Source organism: Trichosurus vulpecula, chromosome 2, assembly GCF_011100635.1.
Source record: "Trichosurus vulpecula isolate mTriVul1 chromosome 2, mTriVul1.pri, whole genome shotgun sequence".
NCBI classification, from domain to species: Eukaryota; Metazoa; Chordata; class Mammalia; order Diprotodontia; family Phalangeridae; genus Trichosurus; species Trichosurus vulpecula.
The window spans coordinates 457,474,922-457,496,817 of NC_050574.1; the positions used below are offsets into that span (position 1 = coordinate 457,474,922).

Consider the following 21,896-nt stretch of genomic DNA (forward strand, 5'->3'; position numbering starts at 1 on the left):
ATCAGGATCAGAGTAGAAAGCAAAAATATTGAAAAAAGGAAATATTTGAAACGATAATCCCATGAGCTTGTTTGTGAAACTGGAAATTGTTTTAAGATATCATGTATTCCAATTTAAAAATGAAGCCAGCAAATTCAAATGAATAAAATTAGGATTGGAAAAAGTGAGAACTTAAGAGTAAAAGAAATCAAGAAAATTGTCACCATGCTGGTAAGTTGAAAATCTAACGTAAGCTACATGGTGGCATTGGTTAGCAAGGCTGGCCGGCTTGTCAGTTGTCTCCTGAGTCAGAAGACTTCTCTGAGCATGTCTATAGAACTCACTGGTGGAACTTGAGTTGTCAGCTCGTGCTCCTTCAGGGTCATGGCTTTCCCTTTCTGAACCAACTTACTTCCCCTCCCCATCATGGGGGCATGGATTTCTTTTCAAATGCAGTGTTGTCAAATGGCTGTCTCTAGGCAAAAGGCAAAGAAAATTGCCTCTTTTTGGTTCCCTTGCAGTCTGGAACTGTTATCATCAGCTCACATAGTCTATTTACGGGTATAGATTTTTCAGTTCTTTGCCAGACTTTAAACAGTCTTTGCCTTAATGACTTTGACCTAAGCTATAACCATCATTACTACCAGGCTAAATAATGTTTCCCTTATAACTGGATTCATGAGCCCCTAAATAAATACAAAACACAGCTTAGAATTTCTAGATAAATAAAATATGCAGTTAACCCTTTCACATTGCAGTTTTGGTATATCACGGGTTGAAATTAAATGGGAATTTTGGGAGAAATTTTTCAGAAGCACCTGTAACACGCGAAGGCCAGTTTAGGAACTCAGAAATGCATAAAATATATGTATAGTATTATTTGATATCAGCCTATTTGATCTTTTAATACCATAATAATACAGGTTTCTTCTCTGTCACAAAGGGAGTGCCAAAAATTTTTGCATGGATTTTCCAGGGCTCTGTGTGTGTAGCCCTGGTGATGTGGAAGGGATAACTGTAAATTCAAAGTAACCAATACGAACAAACAAGCTTGCGTAACTGGCTACTTTGATGCATGAACAGAAAGAGTCCAAGCAACTTTGCTGGTAGATGAAAGGGGTCACAGGATCAATACTGACCCCAAGGGAAGCACACCCTGCCCTGAGGCTCTGGGTCTCAAACATTTTCTTTTGCTAGGACTGAATCTGTCCTGGCCTTTCAGCAGTCCCTCAAGGCTTATCTTTTAGGAGTTTTGGTGGCTTTCTCCTCCATCCCACTCTCCTTCCTTTCCCAACCTTCCCAGCTCTTCCCCAAGAACTGGCTCAATGGTGGTATGAGTGGCCTGTTCCCAGATCAAGGCCAAGGTACATATAGAGCCTCATGGACTCCTAAGGTAGTAGGGGAGGGAGTAAAATTGTCTGACGTTACTTCGGCCTCCTCTTGCTCCATGACCCGTGGTTTTGGGCAAAGCTTAAAAATTGGGTTACACTAAAACAGGGCTTCTTAAACTTTTTCCACTCACCAAGCCTTTTTGCATTTTGGCAAGTTCCTTGGTGTTTGGCTTGAGGGCGTGTGCAGTGCAAAGTGCGCATGCTTTGTGTTCAGAAACAAGGCTGTGGTGGATGCTGCCAGAAACACCTTAGATTCATTACGAATTTGATTTTTAATTAACTTTTGGTCATTGTGTGTTCAAAAACCTTTTACTGTTACCAAATTTTTCTGGACCCCATATGGGGTCACAACCCACAGTTTAAGAAGCGCTTCACTAAAACATGTCTATTTATCTGTATCTATGTAGATATCTATATAGATATACGCACGTATACAGCATGTTATGTTAGGGTACTGTATGGTATGCTAGAATACTGATTTCTGGTATATAGTATACCATATGTACCAATATGTAATATATTATGGCAGAATAACGTACTATGTATTAGTATAGAGGCAGCTAGTGGTGCAACAGAGATGGAGGAATCAGGAAGTCTCCTTTTCATGAGTTCAGACCACCTCAGGCACTTACTAGCTGTTTGACCCTGGGTAGGTCATTTATCCTCTATTTGTTTGAATCCACTAGAGAAGGAAGTCACAACGCACTCCAGTGTCTTGGCTAGAAAACCCCTAAATGGTGTCACAAAGAGTTGGATATGACAGAAAGGACTGGGCAGCCACAAAACAACCAATATTAATATAGAGTATATTCTCTACTGTGTGTTAGTGTGATAGCATACCGCATAATAAACTAATATAAAGTGTGCTATAAATACTATCTTTACATATAATATATACCAAATTGATATACGATATATCTAGATAATTTAGTAAAGTCCATCTTTTAAGCTTTGCCCAGAAGCACTGGGCCATGGAGCAAGGCGGGGAGACAAGGTGAGAACAGACAGGTGTTTTTTTTGCCCGACAGTTCACTAGGTTCTCTGTATTATAAATAATATATGCTATATGAATATACAACATAGCATGTATTTTATTATACCTCTGTAATACACATTGTAGGTGTAACACATTTTATTACTTATATATGGTTATCTACAGCGTGACAAAATAACCAGATTTAACAAAACTAGAAGTGGATGAAGTACATAGAAAAATCTCAGAAGGAGGAATCAAGCCATCGGTGAGACCCCTACAAGAAGATACCAGACACAGGTGGATTTACAAGTTAATTCTACCAAGCTCGTAAAGAACGAGTCACTTCCATAAGCTCTAGACTACTCCATAGAATTATAAGGCTGAGGGTGATATGGTACAACTTCCTCATTTTAATGAAGAAGCCAAGGCTCAGGTCACACACTGGATGTAAGCATCAAGGGTGGGATTTAAACACAATTCCCCTACCTCCTGAGTCAGTGTTTCTTCTCCTGTAAGCTGCCAGTTCCTTCTATGAGGCCAATGTGGTTTTGATCCCTCAACTGAACAAAAAGAAAGGGGGGAAAGAAATCTAGACTGCCACTGCTAAGGTATTAGTGCCAAAATATCCAATAAAATACTTAAAATGGAATACAGCAGTATAACAGATAAATGCCCATACATAAATATATTCCTTACTACAAAGTAGGGTTTATAACAAGAATGCAACAGTGGTTTAATCATCAAAATCATCAGTAAAATAAGTCATAAGAGGGGGAAAAAGGAAGTGGATGATAGTGAGTTTATGGAATTTTTGCAGGAGGATTCAGAAGCTTGAATTACTTGTCGTTCTGTGTCAGAAATCGTAGATTTAGAAACTGTGGGAAATTTAACTTGCATGTATTCTGTTGAGAAGTTATATCTAAGCCATTGCTTTTTTCAGGGGGATATTTGTATTGATATCTTTTTTTAAATTAATGTTTATATTATTTCCCAAAATATATCTCTCCTCCCCTTCCTGGAAAGTTATTCTTTATGATAAAGAATGAAAAGGGGTGGGTGGGAGGAGGATTTTAGAGGAGGGATTCTTACCTTTTTTCTGTATGTCATGAACCCCTTTGGCAAGCCTGCTGAAGCCAGGGGTCCCCCAATCAGCCAAACTGGTCATGATCACCCCACATCAGCAAAATGTACGCTGGCAGCCAAGTGCCCCTGTGAAGTGTTCCACATACCCTAGTCCCTCATTTTGGAAAGACCAGAAGAAAGGGCACTCTCATCTCTCTTGTTTGGGGGTAGCCCTGGTCATTATAATCACACGATGTTCCGTTTTTGTTTTTTCTTGTTCTTTCCATTTTTCGTTGTAGTAGTCATTTTACATCTTGTTTTTCTAGTTTCACCTAATGCACTTGCTGTCCCTTTCTTAGTTCTCATTCCTGTGTTCTTCATGTTTGTTATTTGTTAACAGCAGCTATGTTCCATTACATTCCTATGCCAGAGTTTATTCAGGCACTTTCTATTCAGTGAGTACCTATTTTCTTTCCACTTATTTACTACTACACTATAAATATTTTCCTTTGTATTGGACTTTTCTTCCTATCTTTGACCTCCTTGGAGATAAATGCTTAGTAGTTTAGATCTTATATTTCTTCTTTAAATAAATGTTTGGTGTGCGCTTATTATCTTATTGCTTCATTGTAACATTGAAAGGGCCCTGGGTTTTAAAAGACTATGACATTAGAACACGTCTCTGAAAGGTCTTAACTAAGTCACAACGGCTTCTCATAAGCCCCTAGTGAACTTTGGAGGTTTATCATTATTAGATTGGGCATAGACTTCTGATTTTTTCAATCACAGCAATTTAGGAATACTTCCTAACAAGTCTTAAGATGGATTTTAGTCTATTGGTAGATGAAGTACCCACCCTGAAGAAACCAGTTGATTTTCAGTTGTCAAGGGAATTCCCCTTTCAAGGATTATTTAAAATAGACCTACACAACTTGGCAGTAGAGAGGAGCCAAAATTAAAATAAGCTAAACTTCTTCAGGCCGCAGATAGATTTTTAGCAGCTCACTTTCCAAGTAAAGATATAATTAATGATTAAACTATTTTGCAAATAAACCATATTTTTTAAAAGGGAAATTTCAATTAATATCAATTAATTACACTTATTAAGATTTCTATTTATCATGTAATCACATTAATGTTAAAAAATTACTTTGCTGAGTGGTACAAGTTTGAATACGTTTTTCAGGTTTTCTTACTGTTTACATTTAGTGACAACTGAAAACCAGCGAAAAGATATTCTTGCTCCTCTCAGACTAGAGACAGACTGATGATGGTTGGTTGCCGTGGGTCATGTGACAAACAGGAGAGAGTGCGTAGTGGCAGTCCATCCTCCAAGTCACACACAGTAATGACTAGGGCATGGACAGAGGCTCTTTACATCTTTGCTTTCTTTTACATCCTCTACATTTTTCTCAGCCTGCCTGAAATCCTTTGGCAGGCCCAGGTGGCCTGAGAGTCGTATGTTGTGCAGGCCTGATTTAAAGCTTTCAGTTTCAACGTGTCTTTTGTCTTTGATTACTGAAAGGAACCACTGACCATCAATTTATTGCTTATTATCTAGCCTAATTAATAAATTGATTATTAATTAATTATCCAGAAACTCTGTTTCTTGGGTTTTTGTTTGTCACAGTGCCCTTGAGTAAATGAGAGTGGTACTGAGGTTCAGAGTTCAGCAGTTTGGAGGGGTGGCACATTTAAGGATATTGTTAGAATCTACCATTATTGAGAACCTAACTTTCTTCATATGGAAACTTGAGGTTAAACTGAGAGGAATGTGCCTGAAAGCCATCTTTTGCTTTGGTCAGGATCTGTGATTTTAGCTGTCAGTAAACTCCATCAATGCTGAGCAGCAGCTGTCATGTCTTTGTGATTTAGAGTAAGTCATTTAAACCTTTTGTGCATCATGGGCTGCTTTGGCAATCTAGTGACCAGCTGACTCTTTCAGAGTAATGTTTTTAAAATGCATAAAATAGAATACATTGGATTGTAAATCTTATTGATTACAGTCATAACAATAATAACTACCATCTGTCTAGGGGCTGGACATTATGCTAAGGACTTTACAATTATTATCTCATTTAACTTCATTGTACAAATGAGAAACTGAGGCAAGCAGAGGTTAGGTGACCTTCCCAGGATTACAGTCTAGTAAGTATCTAAAGCTGGATTTTAATTTGTCTTCTTCCGCAGGCTGGCGCTCTATTCACTGCACCACCTACCTGCCCCAGAAATAGTTATCAAAACATTTCTTTTAAAAAGCAAGTTCAGTCTGCCAAGACAAATCCAGGAACTATATGAACACAATTACAAAACACTTTTCACACAAATAAAGTCAAGTTGGAAAAATATCAGTTGCTCATGGTTAGGCTGAGCTAATATAATAAAAATGGCAATTCTTCCTAAATTGATTTACTTATTCAGTGCCACACCAATCAAACTACCAAAAAATTGTTTTATAGAGGTAGAAAAAAATAATGACAAAATTCATCTGGAAGAACAAAAGGTCAAGAATATCAAGGGAATTAATCAAAACAAGTTCATGGGAATCAGGTTAAGAACCTTAGAGGGTTGCCTGGGGTCTGTTCATAGTTACACCTCAGTGAAAAGACATTAAAACTTCCTGAATTTAGAGGTGGACAACTTCCACTCATTCAGAAATTTGATAAATACAGAGACATGGTTATGTTGACATCATACTCACTGGAATAGATACATTTTTTTTCAAACCAATAACAAAATTAAATTCACATAGAAGCAGTTTTGAACGGCATGCCATCTATTGTCTACCACTAAGGGAAGTGTGGGAAAAAATTTTTTCCTGGCTTTTAAGGACTTTAGAAATCCTAATTTGCATTCAAACAATGAATATGCTAATTCTCAATTCATCAAAAGCTGACTTCTCTCGGATACTTTCTTGTTGTTCACTCATTTCAGTCTTTTTGACCCCATTTGGGGTTTTCTCGGCAGAGATAACTGGAGTGGTTTTGTTGTACCGACAGCGAGCAAAACACGTCACAGAGTATAAGTTTTAATTGGAGAATTTATTAGCTGGCAACCGTCTGGGGCACAAGCAACCCAAATCAGAACGGCCCTGAACAGAGCTCAAGGGGAGACATTTATACTGAACTTATTAATGGTTGAGTGCACAAAAAGGGCACAGAAACCAAGGTGCACAGCAACAAAGACCCGGACAGGTTATCTTTGGTGGGATAATCTTATCTATTGACATTCCTTGGAGCAGTCACAGGGCCCCAGGGACGTTTGCTACATGCCAAATGGCAAGGTCTAAGTCCATTCTGCCTTGTGCAGTCTGGGTGGGGTTTTATCAGGAGCTGAGGGGCAGGGGTCTTCTGTCAAGGGCTGGTAGTAAGCAATAACTGGTTTCTCAAGTATCAGTTTGCCATTTCCTTCTCCAGTTCAATTTACAGATGAGGAACTGAGGCTAACCGGGTGAAGTGACTTGCCCAGGGTCACGCAGCTGGTAAGTGTCTGGGGCCGGATTTGAACTCAGGAAGATGGATCTTCTTCACTCCAGGCCAGGCACTTTATCTGCTGTCCCACCTAGTTGCCCCTCCCCTACTATGCCATGTTTGGTTTACTTTAGCTGAAGTTACTGGGTTGGGCCTTAAAGTAATGAAAATTTTCCCCAGTGCGTTAGAAGCGATGAACTTTTAATAGCCTACATCACACTTCTTAGGTGTCAGAATGTTTTGCTGAGCCTGTCTATTTGTGGTGATGAGAGGGTGGCTTAGGAATTCTTTACTACTAGATAGACTTGCTTGTATAACTTTTATAACAACGATCGCTAGTGCGTATGTAGCTCTTTAAAATGCTTTATGTAATGTATTATCTCTCTTGATCATGGCAACACCTGCAAATCCCCATTCTACAGAGGAGGAAAACTGAGGTGGAAAGCAGTTAAATGACTTGCCCAGGGTCACACAGCTAACATGTATCTTAGTTGAATTTGAGCTCATGTCTTCCTGCCCAGCTCCTTGGAGGAAACGCTGAACTTGCATGAGGAATGAAGAGACTTGGATTCAAGATCTTGACTGAGACTTACTAGCTGTGTGACCACAGGCCGGTCACTTAATTTCTCTGGGTCTCTGCTCCCTTATTTATAAGGTGAACTTAATAACACACCTCACAGGGTTGCAATGAGGAAAGTGCTTTGTTAACTTTAAATTGATGAAGTTTGGGGTTGAGGGGCACTCAGGACCCCAAAATACCAACATGCCGGGTCCTGCCGAATGAATTCGACTCAAGCCTTTGCTCAGCCCAGGAAAAAGACAAAGCTTATTAAGGATATTGGCCAGATCCTCAAGAAGTCACACCATAGGCTAGACTCTTAAGGAATCTGAGCGCCTGTTTGGGAGCCAGATGAGATTTTTATACAGAAAAGATTGTGGGAGGGATCTAGGGTAGTCCAAGTAGTCTGGGGTGACTAGAGGAGGGGTTTGGGGGGGGACTTGAGGAGAAGTCTAAGGAGGATCTTGATGGGACTGGGGTGACTAGAGGTCAGACTCCAGGAATTGGGATTAAGGGTGGGAATAACTGAGGGCATGGATATTTTGATAGTATCAAGGGTGGGAAGTAGCTGTACAACAAAGGACAAGGCTAGGTAGAGATTTGGGCCTAATGATAATGTAAGGTTATAGGCTTAGGCCAAGGCTGGATCAAGTGGGAAGATTCAAGGATAGTCCCAGGGCCTATGGACAAATGGGACCCAAGATCCTTTTTGGGTAAGGGAAAGAGGTCACTATACAAATGTAAACTTTTATCATTAACAAGAATTTCAAGTTGTCCTGTTGAGGTTTAGAGGTGCTGGGACCCCGGAATAGCAACACATGGGTCCTGCCTCAAATGAATTCCACCCAAACCTTCTTTCAGCCAAAGACAAGCTTTATTAGAACACCAGTAGATGGTGGGCGCGATTCTAAAAATTCGCCATATTGGCCAGATTCTTAAGGAATCTGAGCATTTGTGATGCTTGATGTACAAGAGAGCCAGATTGAATCTGAACATTTTAATGGAGGCAGGATGGATCTTTTATACAGAAGACTGTGGGAACAGAGAAGGGGTCTAGATGGAATTAAGGGAGTGGTGGTCTAGGGTGGGGCCAGGTGCAGAAATGAATGAAAGGGTAGTTAATTACCTGGGAAGGGCCTTTGAATCTATCATTGTTCTTTTGTTTATCTAAACTAATATGTTTTACTCCAGTGTGAGTTTTCTGTATGGCTGTTCCTCTGAAAGATGCTGCTTAGGTCTTTTATCTGCTTTAAATAAGAAATACATTCATTGTAGAATGTATTTAATAAATATATCGACAGATCCATTTAGGAAAGGGTAGCTTAAATATTATTGTTAGAAGAATTGTTAGAGCCCTGGGCTACACGGGGAAAGTCCAGGGGCCTTTTCCTTTTGGGGGTTCAGATCCCCTCCCCATCGGTCCCGACTAACTTGAGAGTTATTTTCTGAAACTTCTTACCTTGAATACAAATAAAATCATATTCTTCAGGAATCTAATGGAAAAATAAGGAACATAATTATGTCTGCAGTAGGTGAACAGTGGCTTTTTAAGCAGTAAGCGTGTTTAAAGGCTTTCTCTCTAATGGAAGTATCTCTTTTTATTGGAAAAGGAAAGATGCTTTAGGTGTGACTGAGATAAAAAACCATTACTGATGGGCTGAGATGTACTGATAAGGCAGGTTTATTTCATAATCCACACCATTAAGAGTTATCTGCCCCCCCCCCATGTGGTACTGTATTCCAGATTGTCAATGTACACTCACTATATATTCCTTTCCAGTGCACTGAGAGGATTAAGAATTAAGTACATCAAGCGGTCATTTGAGTGCCACAAGATGAGACAGCCTTGGAGCTGGTCAGTACCTTAGTGAACACATAGTAACTCTCTTATTTTGCAGATTTAAGTAGTTGAATGGGCTTCTATCCATCGTGTCTTTTTTTTCCAGGAGAGAAGGGTGAGGTTAGAACGCTTAGAGACTTAGGAGTCGATGTCATTGTCTCTTCTAAATCTGTCCATCCCAAAGGCAGGATTCTGAGGCACAGAGAGATGAAGTAACTTTCCTAATGTCAGACGGGTGACATAACTAGCTAGTTGCAGAGCTGGGATCCAAACTTAGGTCTTGTGCCTCCAAATTCAGTCCCCCATGCTATCATCTCTTAGTACATTGTGAATGTTTTTTATGGAAGCATAGTAAGTCACCCCCACTCTTCCCACTTTCTTTATTTTGCTCTTCAGGTTACGTATTATAGAATATTAGGGCAGTATTTAAGTTAGAAGTCCTTGAATAAGACAGTCTTACCAGTTTTTCTAATGTCTTACACTGAAATGTTTTATATCACCTCTATTGTCTTTTTATGTCACCTTTATTGAAGGCCTAACCAGTTTTTTAAGGGATATGTTATCAGTTCTCTAAGTACCTCTTCCTGAAGTGATTAAGGTAATGATCACACTAATGGAAGAAAGAAGCTTTTGGTAACTTTAATTAATAGAAATATCTCTTGAGTTCACCTCTGACCATACTGAAAGAAGTCTTCTTAGAGGGAATTGTGGAAGAAGGATTGAATGGTTTGGGAAAAAAATGATTTCCCAGGATTCCCCAGAGTTTAGTGTCTTGCTTGTTGAATCAGAACTTTTGCGTAGACAAGTTCCTTTTTTTAAAAAATGTTTTAAATTATACCTTGAAAATGGCTCGTGGAAAGAAATTTACAAAGGAAATTCTATGCCTTTTAGATAGATGTCTTTCTCAGCAGAGATGCTTAGAATTAGAATTATTTAATAAACATGTCTCTAACAGGCATATACACAAAATGCTGAGTGCAAAATTTTTCTTCCATAATTGCTTTAAGTGATGCTACTTTTTTAGTTGAAATTACAATTTCTTTTGTGATCTACTTTCAACAGCAAAAAAAGTATAGAAATTTCAGGTGACTCTGAGCCCTCATAGGATCATAGATCTAGAGCTGAAGAGACCTCAGAGCTATCTAGTCCCTTCTACCTCACCTTACCACCAATACACATACTCTCTCTCTCTCTCTCTCTCTCTCTCTCTCTCTCTCTCTCTCTCTCAAGAAACTGAGGCCAAGGGAGTTAAAGTGATTTACTCATAGTGGAAAAAATTACTACCACCAGAGTTCCCCTATGTTGCTGAAATAAGATCCTTTGTGGCATGGATTCTTTATGTGGAACCATTCTCTTTCCCCCTTATCCCACGTTGTCTTTCATTGACTAATATACAGTAAGAGCCGCAGGGCTTAAGAACTGGAGGAGATGGACTAGAGTCCTCAGGGAAAGGCTTTATGGAGGAGGTGGGGCTCCAGTTGGGCCTTAAGAATAGGTGGGATTCAGTTGTGAAGAAAAAAGGATAATATCCTAGGGCAGGGAACGTGTCAAGGTTCTATAGAACATTTCATTTTAGAGCTGGGGGTGATTTCAGAAATAAGATTTCTTGGGGTCACAGACCCCTTTGGCAGTCTGATGGCAGCTAGGCGGTACACATTTTCTTCATTTTTCATCAGACCTTTCATGGTGGTTTTATGAAATTCTTAGATGAGTACAACTCAGACCACCCCCTCAGTGCCCCTAATACCACTCACCCTCCTCCAATTTAGTAACATTCTGTGGTCACACATTGTGTAATCATTGGGCTCGAAGAGCCAGTCTTCCCAGTATGCCTTAACTACGTCTTGTTTGGTCATGTCCGACTTGGTGACCGTGGACCATGGTGTCCATGGATTTTCTTAGTAGAGATACTGGAGTAGTTTGTCATTTCCTTCTCCAGCTGAGGCAAACAGACGCTAAATGAGCTGGCCAGTGTCACACGGCTCTGTGTCAGAAGCCAAATTCAAACTCAGGCCTTCCTGACTCCAGGCCCAGCACTCTAACCGATGAGCTATCTAGCTGCTCCTTAACTACTTCTGTGAAGGCAGCAGACTGTGCATTTAAAGCATTGGATCATGTGGGGAGAAAGGAGATGTCATCGTGTGGTAACAAAAGAACAGTAGGATTTAACACAGTGTGTTTTCTGAGATATTTTGGGCATCAGGGACACTGGCGTTTGAATCATTGCAAGCCTTGGGTCTTATGTAATAATCTGAAAATTAATCTTTAAGTTTAGACTTATTTTTGCTGCTATTGAGATCAGAACTATACTTAAGATTAACTTTTTAGTGCTTAAACAGGAAGTAATACAAATGCCGCTATTCAAGTTTTTAGGTCATTTTTATTCTATAATGTATTATTACAGATGCATTTTTCTTTTACAAAGTAATGAACTTTATTTTAAAAGGTGGAAATGGCCTTTTATTTTAGAAGATCATTGATTGAACCTTGGCATCCTGAAATTCTTGCATTAAAAGGGACTTTAGAGGTTCTTTAGTCAGCCTCCAATGCTATTCATTTTGGAAGGTCCAGATCGAGGGCAATAAATACATGATTCCTAAGGTTGGTTTCAGAGTAAGTGAAAGAACTCCTTTCATTTAATAAATAACAGAACATTCCATTGAGGAGAAACTGGTTCATGCTTTTCCTGTTTGTTCAGTCTCCTCCCTAAGATGATATATGCTTCTTTCACTTGCTTCTTCAGTCAGTTACAAGCTACTCCCAGGAGTTTCAGCCTTATGTATGCATTGACTGAGGATTTCTCTTTGTTGGTAAAAAACTAGTAGCGCTCAAGCTTGACCCCAGAGAAGACACGTGAGAATGCACATCCCTGTCTTTGCAGAAGTGGGAGGTCGGTGCTTGTAGAATACATCAGACTTGGTTGACGTATTTGTTGACTTTGTTGGAGAATTTCTTTTCTCTTTTTAAAATTCTTTGTTTTAAGGGATAGCTCTATGGGAGGGAGAGGGCAGATTATATCTGTCTATATAGAAGTATCATATATACGCATATATACACGTGTGTAAACATGTATATGTATATGAAAATTACATATGTATGTATGTATATATATATACATGTGTGTGTGTGTGTGTGTGTATAAATACACACACTTTCCAAGATAGTAAATGGGAGAGTTAGGATGATGCCCTAGTACCTGAGGTGAAAACAAAAGATAGCAATACAAATATTTAAAATAAATTCAGGAAGTCCTCATCCTAACTCTCTCATTTACTATCTTGGAAAGCCTCAGTTTTCATGTCAGTAAAATGGGGGAGTTGGGTCCAATGGCTTCTCTATCTCTAACCCTATGATCTCTAGCAATAGATTTCAGTAATAGTCCTTCTTGGTCCTAGATGTAAAATATATCACTTTCAGAGTTAATGGTTTAGAAGTAAAATTGGTGAGAATAATTTTTGAGGAAGTTCTTTATTAACGGTAAAATCACAAAAATAGACTCCTTGATTTACATATATGCACACACACATATATACATAGATACACATGGACTCACGTATGTGCACACACAGAGACACAGACAGGTATGCCCCAAATATTAAAAGAACAAGAAGGGTATCTCCAGGATATTGTTATATTCTGTAGAGAAAATTTATGGGAAAGTCTGACATATTCCACAATTTATGCCGTAGGATGGCAAAGTAGGGACAGAGCCCCATCTATGTTGGTGAAGGGAGTAGGCTCTGTATATGTGTGTGTGTGTGTGTGTGTGTGTGTGTGTGTGTGTGTGTGTTTCTATCACATACATCTTAAAGGTCCATCAGTGTCCTTTATTTTATAGTGGAAATCGCAAACATGCCATCTCCATACACAGTGCCCCAATATTCTTAGTGTAGCTTTAAGCTTCAGTAGCTGTGAGTGCGCCTTGCTGTTTCTTTCACTGAAAAGGGTGTCTGAAGGGGACAGTTAGGGACAGAGCAGTAGCGGGAAGTGGGTCCTTACAGCTTGCTTCTTACGTGAGAAGGTGGCATATTTGTGAAATCATCATCCTGAGATCAGAGTCTGCAGAGTTTTAAAGTACTCCTTGTACCATGTATACAAGGTCATTCAGTAAATGTCGATTCGATTCTGGTGTTGATCTTGACTCTTTAGTTCAAGTTCTGTCTAGGTACCTACGCTGCTTCTTCACCTTGAAAAACAGTAATGGCAGGCTAGGAATAAGAAAAGTCTTGGGCGTTTGATTGCATTTCTCAGAGATGAAACATGCGGCTTACTGAGCAGATACCATAGAAGTGTGCTAAAGGCCCATCAAGCGTCCTTTATTTCATAGTGGAAAGCTCATTTCTGGTATCTATAAAGAGCCTACGGGCTGTAACATTTCTTTTGTTTAAAATCTGTATTTAAGTGAGATTGGGCCACTGGCCCCTGTGGCATGAGCTTCCAGGACTCTGGAATTGTTTTCCTTCTCAGCGAATTTGTCTTCCTATACGTGTGGCATTTCCATCTTCATTTTGAGTTGCGAGTGTGATCTCAATTTGCTCCTCCTTGAGAAACGTTCCATCGTGGGAGCCCTTACTGTTTAGAGTGGCTTGTGATCGCTTGGCATGAGCTCACATAGGTTTGACCTGACTTTGTCAGCATTCTGGCCTGGTAAAAATGCAGAACCAGTAGCCAGAATTAAAACTGATACGCTGGTCTCTTGGAGCAGCAACTCATTATATTGGGAAGGGTTCTGGCTTTTGTGCACTGACTTTTCTACCCTGCAAGTAGTGGCTTCTTCATTTCAGTACAAAAAGCAAAAATTATTTCTGGCACTAACTGAAATCATATGGTGGTTATCTGTACTGATAGAGATGTCGCCAGCTAGAAACTAGAATTCAAAGAATTAGGAAGAAAGAAGAAACTTACTCTGTTAAAACAACATGCAGTTTTTTTTTTTAATACTTCTGGGAAGAACACTGAAGGAAAACACAGGTTTATTATTTAAATAATATTCCCTTTATCTTCTCTATTCCCTCAGAGATGATTAAACAATCTAATTATGCATCACGTTTGGGGGTTTGTTGGTTGGTTTTGGTCTAGGCCTGTGATTTTATCTGTCCAGGGAACTTTCCAGTGTGGAAATTCCCTCCACTGATGCCATTCAGAAACTCATCTGTAACTTACCGTCTAGGAGAGTTGCCTGGGACAACAGGAGGTTGAAACCTGACTTGCCCAAAGTCACAGCTTTGTGTGCAGGTGTAAACCTTGAACCCAGGTTTTTCTGACTCAAAGGCTAGCCCTTTATGCTGCAGATCCAAACCATGTCCGCTGCACTCTGGCCATCTTCCTATCCACTCCGTCCCACCCCCCATCAGCACTCAGACTCTGTCCCTGAGACATGGCCCCCAGGCCCCCTTTCTCATTTGCCTCCCCCTAGACCTCAGACTCCCCCCTTGGACCTTGGGCCCTCATTGGTGAGCTTTCGTCCCATCTTGCCAGTGCTTATACTTCCACATGTGCTTCCTTCCTCCCTTTCTACCTCCCTGTCATCTTCTCCCATTGGGGTGTAAGCTCCTGGAGGTCAGGGGCTGTCCTGCTGGTTTATGATTGCATCCCCTGTTGGGGATGTACCTGGTACATAGCAAGTGCTCATAAGCTCCTTTTGTGCATCCCTTCTTTCCTTCTTGTCGATTCTTTTTTGAAGGACTGACAGGGATTAAAAATAAACGAAGGGAATGACTTAAACTAGGGCAGAGCCTTGTTGGCTAATAAGTGGGTTGTATTCTATCCTGGTGATTAATGTGTGTATAGGATTAATCAAGAGTGACATCCATTTGTATACCTGTCAGTCTCCTCTCTTTCCCTTCCTTGCCAAGTCAAGCAACAGTTTGTCACTTGGTCTGTGGACTGTGAAGACAAATGTAAGCAAACATGCAGCGAGGTTATTCTTGTGGTACATGGAGGAAGAGAGGAGAGGCTGGCTAAGGCCTTCTGGTCCTTCCCTTACTAAGTGGCTCTAGCTGGATTGATTCCTTCAGTAGTTTCCTGGAAGGTGAGGAAGGGGGTTTTCTTCGAGACTTGTGTGTTATCTTTTCATGTTAAGGGACCTTTTGATGCAAGGAAAAGATGACTGGAGAGATATGAGAATCCTCCCCCCCCACCCCCTTCTGCTTTGCCAGGAGAGAGTTAAAGCTGTGTGGTCTACATCAGGGATTCCCAGGCCTGTTTCTCAGCTTATTTTCCCTGAAGGCCTGCCATCTACATGCTATCTGTGAGTAGCAAGGGTGGCATTACACCTCGAACTCCTCCCTTTCAAAATTAATATTCAGTTCCACGTGAGTCAAGTGAAACCAGACTTGGGCCAGTAAAGGACTAGGGGAAGGTAAGTCAAAGGTTCTCCATATTGTTTTTGTTCCAAATTTTGGGAGAGGGAGAGGCTGGGACTGTCTTTGAAGACATTTATGAATTTATTTAGTGTTCTGTGGATTAAGCTCCCTTTTTTTTGGAAACTTTTAGATGGGATAGAAGAGGGGAAGAGTAGTCCTTTGCTGTCCTTGGAAACTGACAGGTAGCCTGAAGCCAGGCCAGGCTTGTGGTCAGCAGAGTGCCTGGCACTTAATAAATGTTTAGGTCAATTATCATGATTGATTGGTAAAAAGGGATGGAGATGAGAGACAGTGTGGTATGTGAGACACTGATAGAGTTTCAAGTTTTCCCTCCTTCATTGTTAATTCTCCTCACTCCTTTAAAAATCGTTGCCAGTGAGGAATCCCTGACAGGCAGGATGGCATAGTGGATAAAGGTCTGGCTGGCCTTAGATTAATGGAAATGGGAAAAGATTGGATTTAGACTCAGAAGACTGATGTAGATCCTAGCTCAGGCACTTGCTAACTTTGTGATCACGGGGAAATCACTTACTCTTTCTGAGACTCAGTTTCCAGGATAGTTGTAAAATAGGGGACATTCCTTTTACTTATTTACTTAATTACTTACCAAATTTGGTATTTCAGAAATTACAGAAACTCCCTCCACCGATGTAGATCTGTACTGTCTGCCACTTGTATTGTCTTAGAGAGTTGGTTGCCTGGACATCAGGGCGATTACTTGCCTGGGGTCATACTGCCAGAATGTGTCAGAGGGAGAGCTACACAAAGATTTTCCAGACCCCAAGGTCAGTTTTTTATTGGCCGCACCATGCTGCTTCTAGAGGCAGTAACTCTTGAAATGCCTACTTGAAAGAGTTGCTGTGAAGAAAGCCCTCTGTAAACTTTGCTGTGTGACCCGGGGCCAGTCGCTTAACCTCTGTTTCCTTCGGTTTCCTTGTCTGTAAAATGGGATCATAGTAGCACCTGCCTCGCAGGGTTGTTGTGAGGGTCAGTTGAGATAATCATTGTAAATCATTGCCTAGCACATAGTAGGTGCCAAATGTTAGCTGTTATTGACTGTTACTAAAACCATGAATGTTGGTTGTTATTGTAACTACGGGCAAGTGGTTTTAGCTGAGGAACATCTTCCCCAAGATTTTTTTGGTTCATATTTATTCACTTTTGAACAATTACTGAATAGTGTTTGAAGTACTGTCTGGGTTATGGCAGAAGATGGGTATGTATTGCTTTTAAATGTCTGTGTTTTGTGTCTGTGGAAGGACAGATGTGTCCAGCTATTACAGAAATGCAGATTTTAGAATTGAGACCCCAGTAGCCATCTGGTCTAGCCCGTATCCCAAAGGAATCTTCTGTATAACATGGTTAAATAAGTGTCTTGCTTTTGCTTGAATACTTTGAATGGGAGGGATCTCACTACCACTGAGACAGCCTGTTCTATTTACGTAGCTCTTACCTATTGGGAAGATTTTCCTGACTTCCAGCCTCACTTTGCCTCTTTGCTTCTGGTTCTGCCCTTTGAGGCCAAACAGAGTAAGGCTGATGTCCCTTCCATGTGGAAACCCCATATAATTGCAGACAGCTCTCATGTCCCCCGGGATTCTTTTGACATGATGGCCCCTTTAAAGGGAAAAGGCACATAAGACCCCAAAGTTGAAAGTCACAGCTCCCCTTAATGATGTTTTCCACGTGACTGTTAGAAACTGTTGGTCTGACACATTAGTAATAGCTTCATCACTCACATTTGTGAGGTGTATGAGGGGCTAGGTGCTAGGGAAGATCTGAAGTTTAGATAGAATGCAGTCTTTGCTCTCATAGAGCTCTTAGTCCAGTAAGGGAAGGTTAAACACATACACATAGATGTGCAAATAATGTAATGCACAAGTACATAAGAGATGCCACCAAATGCGAGATGGGATCTGAAGAGGGCAAGGCCACAATCAATTGGGGAAAATTAGTAAAGGCTTCCAGAGGACGTATGCAACATTTGAGTTGTGCTGCAGAGGTAAGGGGCAGTTGGGTGGTGCAGTGGATAAGGCACCAGGCCTAGAGTCAGGAAGACCCATCTTCCTGAGCTCGAATCTGGCCTCAGATGCTTACCAGCAGTGTGACTCTGGGTGAGTCACTTAACCTAGTTTGCCTCAGTTTTCTCATTTGTAAAATGAGCTGGAGGAAAAAATGGCAAACCATTCCAGTATCTTGGCCAAGAAAACCCCATGATAATGTCTGTGGTGTCCGGTGGAGTTGGATGTGACTAAAAAACAACAAAAGAGGTAAGGATTGAGTGGAGGTCATTCTCTGCCTAGTGAACAATGTGAGCCACGTAAATAGGCTGCCTCAGTTCTCCCTCATTCAGGGTATTCAAGTACCAAGTATGACGACCACTTATCAGCACTAAAATATGTGGATACCTCTGTCCCTGCATAGACTTAAAACATGGAAACTTAAAAGGGCTGTACTATCTAAGTCTGCCATAACCCAGACAGTGCTTCATTCACTGTTCGAATTGTTCAACAAATGTGTTGGGAAACGAAAGTGCTTTATTTTATGCTAATGTTGAATGGCCCAGTTTGACTCTGCAGAGGAATGCATCTGATATAAATATATATCCATATGCAGGCGTGGCAGGTATTAGAGAAGATTGCAAATGTAGAGTGATACGATACAAATGTAGAGTACCTCACGTATTAGGCAGAGAAATTTAATTTTACCTGAGAACTTGATTTGATTTAGGGGTAGTAAAACCTGGAGTGGGATCCCATTTCTGTTACCTATTGGTTGTGTGACCATAGGCATAATTTCAGTTTCCTTCTTTGTAAAGCTGGAGATAATAGTACTTATACTGCCCACCTGTAAGGTCAGCCCATTGTAGACCTTTATGTGCCATGTAAATGTGAGTTGTTATTTAAGAGTTTTGAGCAGGTGAGTGGGCATGGCCGTGCCTGGTAAAGGATGATGCTGGGGAGGGGGAGAGTGGCAGTGGGATGACCTTTTAAGAGGCCACCATCAAGTCCAGGCTTGTATTAGGGTGGTGACAAGGAAAACAGAGAGGGAGGGGATGAATGCCAAGGAGGTTATGGAGGAGGACCTGGCAGGATTGCTTACTGATTTATTTTAGTTGTGAGGAAGCCAGAAGAATCAAAGATAATACAGAGTTGTGAACCTGACAGATGGAATAAATGACAAATACAGGGATTGGGAGGAATGGCTGTGGGGCCATCAGAGAAAGCAGGTTTGGGGAGGGGAGAATAGTAGACATAATTTTCACGTGTTAAAGTTGGGAAACTAGTAGGAAGCCCAGGTAGAGACGTCCTGTGGACACTTGGAATAGGTCTAAGAGCTTGGGGGAGCAGCCAGGGGCCAGAGTTGGGGATTTGGCAGCCATCTGTATCCAAGTCATGGTGATGAATGAGACTGCCAAATTAAATTTTAGAGAGAAGAGAGAAGAGAAGGGGGCAGGGACATAACCTTGGGGAGGGGAGAAGCCATCTATAAGGTTTAAGAAGAGCATGAAAAGTCGGTGATAGAGAAAAAGAATCAGTTAGGGAGATAGGAGTGATTGGTATCTTTGAAGTCAAAGAAGGAGCAATTATCCAAAACAAGGAAAGCTGGTCAACCATGTCCACTGCTGCAGACATCGAGGATAAGAATTGAAAAGACAATTGAATTTGGTAATTAGGAATTCACCCATGATTTTCTGAGAAAGTGCTTTTAGCAAACAGGTAGTGAGAGGTTTCAGATTTGTCAGAAGTTGAGAAAATAAATGGTGAGAAATTGGAAACAGGTGTAGATGTATCGCCTCCCTCCAAAAAGTTTAGCCAAAAAAGAGGTGGAGAGTTATGACAGTGTGGATGAAGCAAAGGGAAGGCTTTTTTTAGTTGTTTGTGGTTTGTGTGTGGGGTTGGGGGTGGGGGTGGGGGTGGGGGTGGCACTTAGTCTGTGGTCAGATGGAGAGGAGTCATTAGGGAGTTAGAGATTAAAGTTGTTCTGGTGGAGATGTTTGTGCTTCACTGTCTGTGCCCTCTCATACCAGGTGAGGTAGGATATAAGCAACAGATTAAGCTTCTGCTTTTATGTCTTTCTCAAGAGAAGTATGTGGACACGGTAGACATGTCTTAATGTTAGACCAATGAACTGGGATGTCAGTAACGGAAAGGAGCTCACTTTGTCACCGTAGAAACACAAACTGCTAAAAGATGGTGTGCTCTCCTAGGACAAAACAGTGTCTTGTTGACCTTACTTTTGTGTCCGCCTGACCCCAGCACAGTGCATCGACTATAGTAAGTTCTTTTGTTTTCGATGATTATTTGTTTATTTTTAACTTTTTAAAAATAATTTGAGTTCTAAATCATCTCCCTTTCTCTAGACCCTCCCCAACTCACTGAGACAGCATGCAATATGATGTCAATTATACATATGAAATAATGTAAAACACTATTTGGAAATAGATGGAAATTGGAAATTATATGGAAATATTAAGCCACGTTGGAAAAAAAAACCAAGAAAAATAAAGGGAGACAATTATGCTTCAGTTTGTGCCCAGAGTCCTCGATTCTTTCTCTTTTCATCATGATCCCCCTCATAACTGTCTTGGATCAGAGTAGCTAAGTCTGTTATAGTGGATCATCGTTACAATGTTGCTGTTACTGTGTGTGCTGCTCCCCTGGTTCTGCTCACTTCACTTTGCATCAGTCTTCTGAGGTTTTTCTGAAATGACTCTCCTCATTTCGTATAGCACAATAGTATCCCATCACAGTCATATGTTACAGCTTGTTCACCCATTCCCCTGTTGACAGGCATCCCCTCAATTTTCAATTCTTTGCCACCACAAAAAGAGCTGCTATAAATATCTTTGTATAAATAGATCCTTTTCTCTTTTATTTGATCTCTTTGGGACACAAACCATAGTAAGTTCTTAATACATAATTGTAAAATATTTCTGAATTAAATTGCAGAAAAATCACCCCCCAAAGTATAAGCGGAGAATGGATTCTTTTTAAGATCAGCCAGCAGATAAGAGCCCAAAGCATTGGATGTTTACATTTTTATAGAATAGTGAGAAAAATCATTCCTTGATGGCCAGGTGGCTGTAACATTGCCTGTTAAGCTGTTGCCTTTGTTTTCACTCTACTTGAGGGATTAGAAATAGAAACATATAGGGTTTTTTAGTTACAAAAAAAGAGACAAAGAGTTTCTTCTGCTGTTAGAACAAAATGGATTGGAAGTGGAACTTTCGGAAATTCCATTGCAGATAGTATTTTAAAAGATGACCCTCAGGCCAGCCTTTTTCTAGATTGGACCCTGTGACAAACTTAGATCAGTCTTTCTTCTCTCACCACTGCAGAATTAGAAGAGGATTTTAGTACGCATGTTCAGTAGTAGTTAGGGGTTGAATATTACTTTGAGTGTTTCAGTTTTTTTTAAGTCAAACTCAGAAAGCCTCATAGCACCAAATTAAAATGTCACCATGTAAAATGTACGGGATATTTGGCAAAGTATTTTTAAAAATTCATGAAAGGTTGAAAATTTGAATTACCTACATTCCGTGATTTATTCAGATTTAATGTCCGTTTTTACCCTTGGAGCACAAGGATATTTTTCTGATTTAAAACAGGGTTACAAATCATTATCATTTAAAGGAAAACTCCTCTGGTCCAGGTTTCATGAGTGACACATTAATTTTGTTTCCTCTCTTCTTTCATTCATGGGTTTTCTTTGTTCAGAGAAATTTTTATACAGCTAGTGAGAAGATTTATCACTTGCTGGCTTGAACTTTTGGTGTAGCCTGTGAGTTTTATTACACTATCTCCCTTGTATCCATAGAAACTATGATTGGAAATTAAGTAAGAATCATGGTAAAAAGTTGGTAGACATTTAAAAAAAGGCCCTTACCTTTTCTGCGTTCACTTTTACGAATAAAATAAGCTCTAAGAAATGCTTGTTTGCAAAGTAGCATCCTTAGGCATGATACTGTTTAGCATTCCTTGTGGTTGATTCAGTAATAGCTGGTGATAATAGAATTAGCTTTAAGTTTAAAAAGAAAAATTAACTCGTAATAAGCCAACATATTTTAATATAATTTAGTAGTTGGAGATGTGAAGAGACCCCAGGGAACAGTAAGTAGAGAGCAGGCCTCAGTCAGAGAGATCTGGGTTCAAGTACCGTCTCTGATCCTACAGTGCGGGCAAATCACTTACTTTCTCAGTGGCTCTGGTAACTTCCTAAGATGATATGTCGATGAATAAATATCCATTTCC

The 21,896-nt window shown here is 40.3% G+C and overlaps 1 protein-coding gene across 5 annotated transcripts in view; it reads left to right on the forward strand.

Moving 5' to 3' along the window:
- SH3KBP1 (SH3 domain containing kinase binding protein 1) overlaps nucleotides 1-21,896 on the forward strand; it is a 455,989-nt gene that overhangs the window by 290,622 nt on the left and 143,471 nt on the right. The window lies entirely within an intron of this gene.